Below are 15,294 nucleotides of genomic sequence, written 5' to 3' on the forward strand. Positions count from 1 at the left end.
GTGTGAGCTGGTATGTATCTCACCTTAGTTAAATTCGTTAAATAAATCCTTTCTCATACGTCCTAGAGGATGCTGGGGACTCCAAAAGGACCATGGGGTATAGACGGGATCCCCAGGAGCTTGTGCACACTAAAAAGACTTTTACTGGGTGTGAACTGGCTCCTCTCTCTATGCCCCTCCCCCAGACCTCAGTTAGACTTTGTGCCCAGGAGTGACTGGACACACACTAGGGGAGCTCTACTGAGTTTCTCTAGAAAGACTTTTGTTAGGTTTTTTATTTTCAGGGAGACCTGCTGGCTACAGTCAGACCTACTTCTTCTTAGTTAAAGGCTCTGCTTCTTAGGCTACTGGACACCATTAGCTCCAGAGGGTTCGATCACTTGGTTCGCCTAGCTGCTTGTTCCCAGAGCCGCGCCGTCTCCCCCCTCACAGAAGCCAGAAGAAAGAAGCCGGGTGAGTATTAGAAGAACCGAAGACTTCAGACGGCAGAAGACTTCAGTAACGGAGGTGCAGCGCAGCGGTAGCGCTGCGCTCCATGCTCCCACACACCGGGTGCAGGGTTCTGGGGGGGAGCACCCTGGGCAGCAGTTACTGAGGTCATTAGGACTGGCTAAAGGCATATTCGGTGCCCGGGCACCGTATATAATACCCCCGCCAGTATAAATATTTCAAATTTGAGCGGGACAGAAGCACGCCGAGAAGGGGCGGGCCTTAGCCGCACAGCTCACCAGCGCCATTTTCTTCTCTCCACAGCCGCTGCAGAGACGCTGGCCCAGACCTCCAAGCTCCTCACAAGTAAAAGGGTGCAAAACGGGGGGGGGGGGGGGGGCACAGATAATTTGGTGCTTTCTTATTATTTACAGAGCTACTGACATATATTATAGTTGTATGGTATATGGGCGCTGGGGTGTGAGCTGGCATACTCCCTCTGTGTTTCTCTCTCCGGGCTTCCCTGTAGGCTGTCCCCTTTGGCCAGTGGGGGTGTCGGTACTATGTGTCGGCATGTCTGAGGCTGAGTGTTCCTCCCCGGAGGAAGTTACTGGGGGCGCGGAAAAGGAGATGGAAATGGCTCTGTCGGCACAGCCGACTGCTGATTGGGTTACTATGTTAAGTACACTTAATGCTAATGTGGCTTTATTGTCTAAGAGGCTGGATAAATCTGATTCTCAGATACAAACATGGAGAAAATCCATGGAGGATGCTTTGGCTCAAGTACAGACCCCCTCAGGGTCACAAAAACGTTAATTTACCCAGATGGTAGATACAGATGCCGACACGGACTCTGATTCCGATGTCAATTTTAATGAAGCTACTTTACACCCAAGGGTAGTTAAGAGTATTCAGTATATGATTGTGGCTATTAAAGATGTTTTACATATTTCTGACGAACCTGCTGTTCAGGACAGAAGGATTTGCCTATTTAAGGGGAAAAAACCTGAGGTGAAGTTTCCCCCCTCTCATGAAATGAATGCTCTTTGTGAAAAAGCTTGGTAGTCGCCGGACAAGAGGTGGCAGATTCCCAAGAGAATTTTTATGGCGTATCCTTTTCCCTCTGATGACAGGGAAAAAAGGGAGTCGTCTCCAAATGTCGACAAGGCTCTATCCCGTTTGTCCAAGAAGGTGGCACTTCAAGTCCCCTGACACGGCTGCTCCCAAGGATCCGGCGGATCGCAAGCTGGAGACGTCTTTGAAGGCCATTTTCGTTAATACTGGTGCATTGCTCAGACCTGCTGTGGCGTCGGTATGGGTGAGTAGTGCTATTGCTAAATGGGCTGATAATTTAGCTTCTGATATGGATACCCTTGATAAGGATAATATTCTTTTGACTCTTGGTTATATTAAGGATGCTGCAGATTACCTAAAGGATGCAGCGAGAGATGTTGGCCTCTTGGGATCAAGAGCCAATGCCATGGCGGTCTCGGACAGGAGGGCGCTGTGGATACATCAATGGAATGCTGATGCCGACTCCAAGAAAAATATGGAAGCTCTCCCCTTCAAAGGTAGTGTCTTGTTTGGTGACGGCCTTGCTGACCTGGTGTCTACAGCTACTGTGGGTAAGTCATCTTTTCTTCCTTATGTTCCCACTCAACAGAAAAAGGGGCCCCATCAGCAGATGCAGTGCTTTTGGCCTAATAAATACAAACGAGGTAAGGGCTCGTTCTTCCTTGCTTCAAAGGGTACAGGAAGGGGAAAGAAGTCGCCTGCAGTGTCAGGCACCCAGGACCAAAAGTCCTCCCCCGCCTCTACCAAGTCCACCGCATGACGCTGGGGCTCCCCTACGGGAGTCCGTGCTGGTGGTGGGCCGTCTCCGAATCTTAAGTCAGGTCTGGTTTCAATCATCCCTGGATCCTTGGGTCTTAGAGATAGTGTCCCAAGGGTACAAGCTGGAGTTTCAGGAGATGCCCCCCCCCCCGCCGCTTTTTCAAATCGGACTTGCCAGTTTCTCTTCCAGAAAGAGAAGTGGTAAATGCTGCGATACAAAGTCGTGACAACAGAGGGTCATTGTCCCCGTTCCCCCGTCCCAACGGGGTGAAGGGTTCTATTCGAGCCTCTTTGTCGTACCGAAGCTGGACGCTTCGGTCAGACCGATTCTGAACCTAAAATCCCTCAATCCGTACTTGAAAACTTTCAAGTTCAAGATGGAATCTCTTTGAGCTGTGATCTCCAGCCTAGAAGGGGGGGGGATTTTATGGCGTCAGTCGACATAAAGGATGCCTACTTACACGTCCCGATATATCCTCCGCATCAGGCCTTCCTGAGATTTGCCTTGCAGGATTGTCATTACCAATTTCAGATGTTGCCGTTTGGGCTTTCCACGGCCCGAGGGTTTTCACCAAGGTTATGGCAGAAATTATGGTTCTCCTTCGCAAGCAAGGGGTCACAATTATCCCGTACTTGGACGATTTCCCGATAAAGGCGAGGTACAAGGAACAGTTGTTAAGAAATGTGGATCTCTCCCTGTCGGTTCTGCGACAACACGGTTGGATTCTAAATTTGCCAAAGTCTCAGTTGATCCCGGCCACTCGGCTGCCCTTCCTGGGCATGATCCTAGACACGGAGCTACAGAGAGTGTTTCTTCCGGAGGACAAAGCTCTGGAAATCCAGACCATGGTCAGGGAGCTTCTGAGGCCGACAAGTGTGTCGATTCATCATTGCACTCGGGTTCTAGGGAAGATGGTTGCTGCTTACGAAGCCATTCCGTTTGGCAGGTTTCATGCCCGGGTGTTTCAGTGGGATCTGATGAACAAATGGTCCGGGTCTCACCTGCACATGCACTGGAAAATAAGTCTATCTTCCAGGGCCAGGATTTCTATCCTGTGGTGGCTGCAAGGCTCTCACCTTCTAGAGGGATGCCGATTCGGAATCCAGGACTGGGTCCTGCTGACAGCAGATGCAAGTCTCCGAGGCTGGGGCGCAGTCACGCAAGGAAGAAATTTCCAGGGAAAATGGTCAAGCCAGGAATCTTGTCTCCACATAAATGTTCTCGAGTTAAGAGCCATTTACAACGGCCTGCTGCAAGCGAAGAACCTTCTTCAGGGTCTCCCTGTCCTGATCCAGTCGGACAACATAACAGCGGTGGCGTACTTAAACCGCCAAGGCGGAACAAGGATCAGGGCGGCTATGGCGGAGGCCACAAGAATCCTTTGCTGGGCGGAACAGCACGTGAGCGCTGTCAGCAGTCTTCCTCCCGGGCGTGGACAACTGGGAAGCAGACTTCCTCAGCAGACACGTTCTCCATCCGGGAGAGTGGGCTCTTCATCAAGAGGTATTTGCAGAAGTGACAAGGCGTTGGGGAATTCCTCTGATAGACATGATGGCGTCTCGCCTCAACAAGAAGCTTCCGAGGTATTGTTCCAGGTCAAGGGACCCCCAAGCCAGTGCAGTGGACGCCCTGGTAACTCCGTGGGTGTTTCAGTCGGTGTATGTGTTCCCTCCGCTTCCTCTCATTCCAAAGGTGCTGAGGATCGTACGATGAACAAGGGTTCAGGCAATACTCGTCGTTCCAGATTGGCCACGGAGGGCCTGGTATCCGGATCTTCAGGAATTGCTTGTAGAAGATCCTTGGCCGCTTCCTCTAAGAGAGGACCTGTTACTGCAGGGGCCCTGCGTGTTTCCGGACTTACCGCGGCTGCGTTTGACGGCGTGGAAGTTGAGCGCCAAATCTTAGCTCGGAAAGGTATTCCCGGGGAGGTCATCCCCACTCTCCTTAAAGCTAGGAAGGAGGTTACGGCGAAATATTATCACCGTATTTGGAGAAAGTATGTGTTGTGGTGTGAAACCAAAGCAGCTCCTGCGGAGGAGTTTCACTTGGGTCGGTTTCTCCATTTTTTTGCAGGCAGGCGTCGATGCAGGCCTGAAATTGGGTTCCATCAAAGTGCAGATTTCGGCTTTATCTATTTTCTCTCAAAAAGAATTGGCCGTACTTCCTGAGGTTCAGACTTTCGTGAAGGGAGTGCTGCATATCCATCCTCCATTTGTGCCACCCGTGGCGCCGTGGGATCTTGAAGTGGTGTTGCAGTTTCTTATGTCTCACTGGTTTGAACCTTTGCGTAAGGTTGAGTTAAAGTTTCTCACTTGAAAAGTGGTCATGCTTTTGGCTCTTGCGTCTGCCAGACGAGTGTCCGAGTTGACGGCTTTGCCTCACAAGAGCCCATATTTGATCTTTCATTCGGATAGAGCGGAATTGAGGACTCGTCAACAATTTCTGCCGAAAGTGGTTTCTTTGTTTCACATAAACCAACCTATTGTGGTACCTGTGGCTACAGATGCCGTAGCGGTCCCAAAATCTCTTGATGTTGTAAGAGCTTTAAAAATTTATGTCGCTAGAAAGGCTCTTCCTAGGAAGACAGAGGCTCTGTTTGTCCTGTATGCTTCCAACAAGATTGGAAATCCTGCTTCTAAGCAAACTATTGCACGCTGGATTTGTAATATGATGCAGCAAGCTCATTCTTCGGCTGGGCTACCGTTGCCGAAGTCAGTAAAGGCCCATTCTACCAGGAAGGTGGGCTCATCTTGGGCGGCTGCCTGAGGAGTCTCGGCACTTCAACTTTGCCGAGCAGCTACATGGTCGGGTTCAAACACTTTAGCTAAGTTCTACAAGTTTGATACCCTGGCTGATGAGAACCTCACGTTTGCTCAATCGGTGCTGCAGAGTCGTCCGCACTCTCCCGCCCGGTCTGGAGCTTTGGTATAGACCCCATGGTCCTTTTGGAGTCCCCAGCATCCTCTAGGACGTTAGAGAAAATAGGATTTTAATACCTAACGGTAAATCCTTTTCTCCTAGTCCGTAGAGGATGCTGGGCGCCCATCCCAGTGCGGACTGTTCCTTGCAGTTGTATTGATACTGGTTATTTTTGGTTACACGTGGGTTGTGTATCAGTTATATTCAGCTTGTTGCTGTTGTTAGTTCATACTGTTATCTGGTTTCCTGCTACTCCGGTTGTACGGTATGTTGTGGTGTGGGCTGGTATGTTTCTCGCCCTTAGTTTAACAAAAATCCTTTCCTCGAAATGTCCGTCTCTCCTGGGCACAGTTCCTATAACTGAGGTCTGGGGGAGGGGCATAGAGGGAGGAGCCAGTTCACACCCAGTAAATGTCTTTTTAGTGTGCCCAAGCTCCTACGGATCCCGTCTATACCCCATGGTCCTTTTGGAGTCCCCAGCATCCTCTACGGACTAGGAGAAATAGATTTACAGGTAGGTCTTAAAATCCTATTTTTCCTGTCATGGATAGAATATAGTGAAAGTCATCTCCTGGTCTGCACGGGGCCCTGTCACAAAGGATCGTATACAAGAAGCTAAGTGATATTTTAATTATATGCTTTGATGATATTTGCATTACATGCACATGGGGGAGTGCTTGCATTCAGAAATGGTCGGTTACCTTGGCATCTGATAGAATTACCCTAGAGAGAGAGAGGGGATGTTTCTTATGTTGGGTCTTCTCTATAACATTGTGGCAGGCTGCCGTGCGACTACAGGAGGTATGGCCAAGGAAATGCTGAGGCTGACTCCGAGAGATACTGGAGTTTTTCCCTGTGATGGTGTACCGCTGTTTGGGGATGCCTCAGTTAAGTCACTCTTGGCGGATACCACTGTTAAGTCTACCTTCGTGAGTTAGATTCCCTCACAACGGTTGGTGACAAATTCTTTTGTGGGATGCAGTCATTTTAACCGGTTCGATACCGTTCTTTTTTCCCTTTCTGTGCAGATAGCGGCTGGTGAAAAGGTAAGAGTTCTGCAGCCTTGTTAGGTTCGCAGAAGCGGATATTGTCTTCTGGTTCTACCACATCCACCGCATGTCGCTGGGTCTATCTGGCTGGAGCCCACTCCGGTGGGAACTCGTCTAATACTCTTCCGTCAGTCCGGGAATGGACTTGGACCCACAGTTAATAATAGAATCCAAAGGGGGACATGCTGGAGTTTACAGATGCTTCCCCTCACTGATTTTTCAAATAGATCTTACAGATTCTCCTCTGGAAGGCGAGGTAGTATGCGACGCCATACCAGAGTTGCTTCAGGTTCAGGACGTTGTCCTGCTGTACCTGTTAAAAAAAAAAGAAAAAAAAAAAAAGATTTCTACTTACGAAGTTGAACTACAGGATGGAATCTCTCAGGCCAGGGAGCTCCAGCACGTAAAGGTAGAAAAGGGTTTAAATGCGTTTTTCTCCGCATTCAGCTTACCCGGGTTGATATCCAGGATTGTCTTTGCCATTTCACCGGAGTGATGGCAGTATGATGGTTTTCTTTCAATAGTAAGAGCCATTGTTATTCTGTACTGAGACGCTCTCCTGATTAAGGTGAGGGCAAGAAACAAGTGGTGCAAATCGTTGTTTCTCTCTGACTGTTCTTCAACACAGGGAATGGCTGTTGTTCCCAACGACGCAGATGTCGGAGGTGGGTATCAGAGTAGATACTGAACGGTTGAGGTTCTGTGTTTTCCTGTGGAAAGAGGTCTGAGGATCCAGAGTCAGATCAGATTTGCAGTAACAATCCATCAATATGTTCCGTTGATGAAGAAGATGGGTGCGGCCTAAAAGGCCTTTTCGGTGAGCAGGTCAAATACCAGTTGGAGATGTGGTCCTGGTCTCTCCTGCACATGCACCGGAATATTATCCTAATGGCCAGGATATCGCTCCTGTGGTATCTGCTCAGTTCTCACCTCCTAGGGGGACGAAGGTTCGGGATCCAGGATTAGATCCTGGTGTCCATGCATGCAGATCTCTGAGGCTGGGGGCAGTCTTTGCAAGGGAAGTATTTCCAGAGGAAAAGGTCAAGCTGGGAAGCTTGTCTGCAATAAGCTTTCTTGAATTAAGAGCTATTTTTAACGAACATATTCTTCGTGATCTGCCGTGTTAATTCTGTCGGACGACTTGACAGCAGTGGCGTAAGTAAGCCGCTAGGGCGGAACAAGGAGAAAAGCGACAATAGCAGAAGCCGCAAAAGTTTTCCACTGGGTGAAAAGACTGGTAAATGCTATATTAGCAGTCTTCGTTCCGGATGTAAACGACGGAGAAATAGATTTCCTCTGCAGACTCGATCTCCATCCGGGAGAAATACAGTTGTCATCGAGAAGTTTTCACAGAAGTGACAAGTCTTTGAGGAGTGCCTCACTTGGACATGTTGGCGTATCGCCTCAACGAGAGACCTCAGGGATTTTGTTCAAGGTCAAGGGACACTCAAGCTATAGCAGTGGACGCCCTCGTGACACCTTGGGTGTTTTCAGTCGGTCTATGTGTCCCCTCCGCTTTCACTCTTTCTGAAGGTGATAAACGTAATAAGAAGAACAAAGGTTCAGGCGATCCTCATTGGTCTAGCCAAGGAGGGCTGGGTATCCAGTTCTTCAAGATTTACTCATAGAAGATTCCTGGCCTCTTCCTCTACGTGAGGAACTGTTACAGCAAGATCAGGGCGTGTATCAAGACTTACCGCGGCTGCGTTTGACGGCGTGGCGGTTGAACGCCATATCCTAGCCCGAAAGGGTATTCCCAGTGAAGTCATTTCCACACTTCTTCAGGCTAGAAAAGAGGTAACGGTAAAGCCTTACCGCCGTATTTGGCATAAATATGTGTCTTGGTGTAAATCCAAGAAGGCTCCTACGGAAGACTTTCAGCTTGGTCGTTCTTCCCCATTCTTTGCAAGCAGGTGTGGATGCAGGCCTAAAGTTAGGCTCCATTTCAGTGCAGTTTTGGCCTTATAACTTTTCTTTCAAAAAAAATAAAAATAAAAAAGAATTGGCCACCTTTCCGGAAGTTCAGACTTTCGTGAAAGGAGTACTGCACATCCAACCTCCATTTGTTCCCCCATTGGCACCGTGGGACCTTGACGTGGTGTTGCGTTTTCTTGTGTCACACTGATTGGAACCTTTATAAAAGGTTGTGTTAAAATTTCTCTCTTGAAGAGTGGTCATGCTATTGGCTTTGGCGTCCGCAAGGCGGGTGTCGGAAGTAGCGGCTTTGTCTCACAAGAGCCCCTATTTTATCTTCCATGTGGATAGAACGGAATTGAGAACTCGGATAATAGTTCTGCCAAAAGTGGTTTCTGTCTTTCGCAGAAACCAGCCTATTTTGATGCCTGTGGTAACTTAAGCATTGGCTGATTCAAAGTCTCTCGATGTAGTCAGGGCTTTGAATATTTATATCGCCAATTTGGCTCAGATTGGTGAAACAGGGGCTCTGTTTGTCCGGTATGCTCCCAGCATGATTGGGGCGCCTGCGTCTATGCAGTCTGTTACACACTGGATCTGTGATACGATTCGGCGTGCTCGTTCTACGGCTGGATTGCCGTTACCGAAGTCGGTGGAGACCCATTCTACTAGGAAGATGGGCTCTTCTTGGGCGGATGGCCGAGGAGTCTTGGCGGTTCAACTTTGCCGAGCGGCTACTTGGTCGGGTTCAAACACTTTTGCTAAGTTCTACAAGTTTGATACCCTGGCTGATGGGGACCTCATGTTTGCTCAATCGGTGCTGCAGAGTCGTCCGCACTCTCCCGCCCGGTCTGGAGCTTTGGTATAAACCCCATGGTCCTTACGGACTCCCCAGCATCCTCTAGGACGTATGAGAAAATAGGATTTTAATACCTACCGGTAAATCCTTTTCTCTTAGTCCATAGAGGATGCTGGGCACCCGTCCCAGTGCGTACTGTGTCTGCACTGTGGTTACACTCTTGTGGTGTTTCTTTTCTGTCAGGCTGTTGCTGACATTGTTCATGCCATGGCATGCGGTGTCTTATTATTGGTTGTGTTGACACACAGGTTGTGTTACATATTCTCTCAGCATGTGGCTCTGTATTTTTCAGACCGTTGGCTGGTGTTCTATTGAATGCCACGTTCTGCGGTATGTTCGAGGTGTGAGCTGGTATGACACTCACCGTGTTTAAACAATAAATTCTTTCCTCGAAATGTCCGTCTCCCTGGGCACAGTTCTCTAACTGGAGTCTGGAGGAGGGGCATAGAGGGAGGAGCAAGTTCACACCCATTCAAAGTCTTATAGTGTGCCCATGTCTCCTGCGGATCCCGTCTATACCCCATGGTCCTTACGGAGTCCCCAGCATCCTCTACGGACTAAGAGAAAAGGATTTACCGGTAGGTATTAAAATCTTATTTTTCCTCGAAATGTCCGTCTCCCTGGGCACAGTTCCTATAACTGGAGTCTGGAGGAGGGACATAGAGGGAGGAGCCAGTTCACACCCATTTAAAGTCTTAAAGTGCCCATGTCTCCTACGGATCCCGTCTATACCCCATGGTTCTTGAAGCATCCCCAGCATCCTCTACGGACTAAGAGAAAAGGATTTACCGGTAGGTATTAAAATCCTATTTTCTGTGCATTGTTATATCTGTATACATACTTAGCATTGCTAGTCCAGTGCAGTTTTATTGTTGTTTGTAATAATTTCTGCATTGTACATGTGACAGTGTGTGCCAATAGCAGCTGTGTGGTTCCTATTCCCAGTATCTCGCATATATTGCTATCCCTATATTCTGTACCCTGAGGGGGGCTATGTGCGTCAGGGTCCTATATATATACAGTATATAGAGTGTTTCACAGGATATACTACCTTGGTATTTTACTCTGTGTATTTCAGTCACCATATACCAATTAAATCCTCTGTTTATGCTCTGCTTTTGCAGTCACACTCCACAGGGTTTTTTTGTCAGGTACTGTGTCTGGCTATATTGTACTGTTACGCCCTAGGGCTACGTTCCTACATAATGTCTGCTACATGGGGCAGGAGATTCGTGGCTGATCCTGCGTCATGCAGTGTGGACGCCGCAGATGCACCTGAGGAAAATATTCCAGCTGAGGGTCCAGGTACCGGGGGTTCAGTACCCCTCAGTCAGCCTGCAGCATCGGTGGCACACCAAGACCCACCTTGGGCTGCTTTTTCTAATCTGCTGACTATGCTATTAACGAGACATACGCCCCCTGTGGGACCTCCTGTGCCATTGCAGCCACATATGGTCCCTGCAGTTAATCCGCCATGGGCACATACTCTGTCAACTCAGTTACAGCAATTAAATCAGTCTTTGATTAAACATAAACTTAACCCTCACCCTCCTAGGACCGAAGGGTCATCTAGGGCCATTACTTCCTCACAATCCACGCATGTAACAGATACTTAATCTGATGAAGATGGCGTATGCACTGATACCTCAGACACTGATGCAGATGCTTATGATTGGAAATCTATCTCACAGGTGGATGTTCCTGACCTCTTGGAGGCTATCACAAGGTCATGGCGGTTATGACGGCTCTGCTCCGCCGTCAGGGTATCAGGATCCTGCCGTATCTGGACGACTTGTTGATCCTGGCGAACTACCCAGAGGTCATCCTCCGTCATCTGGAACTGACGGTCCAATTCCTGCAAGCCCATGTGTGGTTCATCAACTGATAGAAATCCTCCCTGGCCCTTGCTCAGAGCATGGTACACCTGGGGGCATTGTTGGACACACATAACTAACGGTTGTTCTTGTCCCAAGAGAAGGTCCTGAAGCTCCAGGACAGGATAAGATGCTTCCTTTCTCGTCTGCTAGTGTCGAAACACTCGGCGATGCAAGTACTAGGCCTCATGGTGTCTGCTTTTCGACATGGTAGAGTACGCTCAATTTCACTGTCGCCCCCTGCAGAAGCTAATCCTTGCCAAGTGGGACGGCCTGCCTCACCGGATCAGGTCTCACATGATTTCTTTGACTCCGGAAGTTCATCTGTCACTGAGCTGGTGGCTACAGGACCAACAATTGAGCAGGAGTCGTCCCTTCTGGATCTCCAACTGGGTCCTCCTAACGACGGATGCCAGTCTGCGGGGTTGGGGCACTGTGTTGGTGCAACACTCTCTGTTCATGGTCGGAGGACCAGGGAGGAGTATAAATAATCTGGAATTGTGGGCAGTGTTCAATGCTTTGAAACTGGCCCTGCCTCTGGTACAGAACAGGCCTGTTCCAGTACAGTCGGACAACGCCACCACGGTGGCGTACATCAATCATCAAGGCGGCACTCAAAGCCGCATGGCAATGTTGGAAGTGTCAAAGATTCTTCAATGGGCGGAACGCCATCTGCCAGCCATATCGGCAGTGTTCATTTCCGGGAGTCCTCAACTGGGAAGCAGACTTTCTTAGTCGTCAGGACGTACACACCAGAGAGTGGAGCCTTCATCCAGAAGTATTTTAACTCCTAGGGGTATATTTACTAAGGTCCCGATTTTGACCGATTTGGTGTTTTTTCTTCAAAGTGTCATCTCGGGAATTTACTAAACTAAAATCTCGGCAGTGATGAGGGCATTCGTATTTTTTGGGAAGTCAAAGAAAAAAAATACGAATGAATACACCATCAGTCAAATACGCCTGTTATTTGATACAACTCAGTAATTTACTAAAAATTCTATTTCACAAACACTGCCGGCAATAGCCAAACACTGCCGTGAAAAAATACAAATCGTAAAAAAAAAGCAGTTTTAAAATAGACCTGCTTTTTTTTACCGTGTTCTGATAGGCATGCACGGATCACTGAGATCCGTGCATGTTTATCAGTGGGAAGGGGTGTGAAAGTGTTAAAAATCTGAAAAAAAATTGCGTGGGGTCCCCCCTCCTAAGCAAAACCAGCCTCGGGCTCTTTGAGCCGGTCCTGGTTGAAAATATATGGGGAAAAAAATGACAGGGGTTCCCCCATATTTGATCAACCAGTACCGGGCTCTGCGCTTGGTCCTGGTGCCAAAAATACGGGGGACAAAAAGCGTAGGGGTCCCCCGTATTTTTAACACCAGCACCGGGCTCCACTAGTCAGAGAGATAATGCCACAGCCGGGGGACACTTTTATCTTGGTCCCTGCGGCCCTGGCATTAAATGAAGGGGTCCGCCCCTCCAGTGTAAAAATGAAGAATATTGTTTTTTGTAGCAAGCAAGCCTCCCCCGTAAGCTGGTACTTGGAGACCGCGAGTAACCTCAACCGCTGACCGCAAAGTTCCCACCATTGGATTCAATGGAGCGCCTATGCGCTACATTGTATCTCTGCCGTGCACAGCCTGACTGACAGCTCAGGAGCGCACAGCCAATCAGGAGAGTGCCACGACGTGGCGCTCCCTGATTGGCTGAAGGGACCCTCTTTGACAGGAGTCACGGGGGGGCCCGGCAGTCGGGGAAAGGGGTCCCATGTGTAAACATGGGACCCCTTTCAGTGCGTGGTTCGGGTTTTTCGGTTTGTTTTTTTGCCAAGTACGTGGATCACAAGTAGAAGAGGACAGATCTACACTGGATTGTGTGAGTATCATTTTATTCACAGGTACCCCGTGGATTCTACATGGAGAAGTGGACCAACCCTCGTGTGAACATAGGTAAGTATGTATGTGTGTAGGTGTGCATGTATGTAATAAAGCTTTAATATCACGGTGTGTGTGTCCTGTTTTTATTTGGGTATTTTCTCTAACGTCCTAGTGGATGCTGGGGACTACGTAAGGACCATGGGGAACAGACGGGCTCCGCAGGAGACAGGGCACTCTAAGAAAGAATTAGGACTACTGGTGTGCACTGGCTACTCCCTCTATGCCCCTCCTCCAGACCTCAGTTAGAATCTGTGCCCGGACGGAGCTGGGTGCATTTTAGTGAGCTCTCCTGAGCTTGCTAATAAGAAAGTATTTTGTTAGGTTTTTTATTTTCAGATAGATCTGCTGGCAACAGACTCTCTGCTACGTGGGACTGAGGGGAGAGAAGCAAACCTACTAACTGTGGATAGGTTGCGCTTCTTAGGCTACTGGACACCATTAGCTCCAGAGGGATCGAACACAGGAACTCACCCTTGGTCGTCCGTTCCCGGAGCCGCGCCGCCGTCCCCCTCGCAGAGCCAGAAGACAGAAGCCGGCGAGTGAAGCAAGAAGACATCAAAATCTGCGGCAGAAGATTCCTGTCTTCATATGAGGTAGCGCACAGCACTGCAGCTGTGCGCCATTGCTCCCACACTAACCCGCACACTCCGGTCACTGTAGGGTGCAGGGCGCAGGGGGGGGCGCCCTGGGCAGCAATTGAGTACCTCCTGGCAAAATAGAGCATATATACAGCTGGGCACTGTATATATGCATGAGCCCCCGCCATTATTTTTCACAAAATCGCGGGACTGAAGCCCGCCGCTGAGGGGGCGGGGCTTCTTCCTCAGCACTCACCAGCGCCATTTTCTCTCCACAGCTCCGCTGAGAGGAAGCTCCCCAGGCTCTCCCCTGCAGAATCACGGTAGAAAGAGGGTAAAAAGAGAGGGGGGGCACATAAATTTTGCGCAAATTCACTAATACAGCAGCTACTGGGTAAACACTAAGTTACTGTGTAATTCCTGGATTATATAGCGCTTGGGTGTTCCTGGATTATATAGCGCTTGGGTGTGTGCTGGCATACTCTCTCTCTGTCCTTCCAAAAGGCCTTGTGGGGGTTCTGTCCTCAAATAGAGCATCCCCTGTGTGTGTGATGTGTCGGTACGATTGTGTCGACATGTTTGACGAGGAAGGCTATGTGGAAGCAGAGCAGGTGCAGTTGAATGTGGTGTCTCCGCCGACGGCGCCGACACCTGATTGGATGGATATGTGGAAGGTGTTAAATGATAATGTAAACTCCTTGCATAAAAGGTTGGATAAAGCTGAAGCCTTGGGACAGTCAGGGCCTCAACCCATGCCTGATCCAACAGCGCAGAGGCCGTCAGGGTCTCAGAAGCACCCACTATCCCAGATTGTTGACACAGATATCGACACAGACTCTGACTCCAGTGTCGATGGCGAAGATGCAAAGTTGCAGCCTAAAATGGCTAAAGCCATCCGCTACATGATTATAGCAATGAAGGATGTATTGCACATTTCAGAGGTAAACCCTGTCCCTGACAAGAGGGTTTATATGTTTGGGGAAAAAAGGCAAGAAGTGACTTTTCCCCCTTCACATGAGTTAAATGAGTTATGTGAAAAAGCTTGGGATTCTCCTGATAGGAAAGTGCAGATTCCCAAACGGTTGCTTATGGCGTATCCTTTCCCGCCAACGGACAGGATACGCTGGGAATTCTCCCCTAGAGTAGACAAAGCTTTGACACGCTTATCTAAGAAGGTGGCCCTGCCGTCACAGGATACGGCCTCCCTAAAGGATCCTGCGGATAGGAAGCAGGAAGGTATCCTGAAGTCTGTTTATACACATTCCGGTACTATGCTGAGGCCGGCAAATGCGTCGGCCTGGATGTGTAGTGCTGTAGCGGCATGGACAGATACTCTGTATGAGGAACTGGATACCTTGGACAAGGATACTATTTTACTGACCCTGGGGCATATAAAGGACGCTGTCCTATATATGAGGGATGCCCAGAGGGACATTTGCCTACTGGGCTCTAGAATAAATGCAATGTCGATTTCTGCCAGAAGCGTCCTGTGGACTCGGTGATGCCGACTCAAAAAAGCACATGGAGGTTTTACCTTATAAAGGTGAGGAATTGTTTGGGGACGGTCTCTCGGACCTAGTTTCCACAGCTACGGCTGGGAAGTCAAATTTTTTGCAATATATTCCCTCACAGCCTAAGAAAGCACCGTATTACCAAATGCAGTCCTTTCGATCACAAAAAGGCAAGAAAGTCAGAGGTGCGTCCTTTCTTGCCAGAGGCAGGGGTAGAGGAAAGAAGCTGCACAATACAGCTAGTTCCCAGGAACAGAAATCCTCCCCGGCTTCCACTAAATCCACCGCATGACGCTGGGGCTCCACAGGTTGAGCCGGGAGCGGTGGGGGCGCGTCTCCGAAATTTCAGCCACCAGTGGGTTCGCTCACAGGTGGATCCCTGGGCTATACAGA

General features: G+C 49.1%; 1 protein-coding gene across 1 annotated transcript in view; it reads left to right on the plus strand.

Annotated features, from left to right (window-relative positions):
* Positions 1-15,294, plus strand: part of SYCP1 (synaptonemal complex protein 1) — a 1,049,791-nt gene that overhangs the window by 117,298 nt on the left and 917,199 nt on the right. The gene's annotated exons all lie outside the window — the stretch shown is intronic.

The sequence above is a fragment of the Pseudophryne corroboree genome, chromosome 2, assembly GCF_028390025.1.
Source record: "Pseudophryne corroboree isolate aPseCor3 chromosome 2, aPseCor3.hap2, whole genome shotgun sequence".
Taxonomy (NCBI): Eukaryota; Metazoa; Chordata; class Amphibia; order Anura; family Myobatrachidae; genus Pseudophryne; species Pseudophryne corroboree.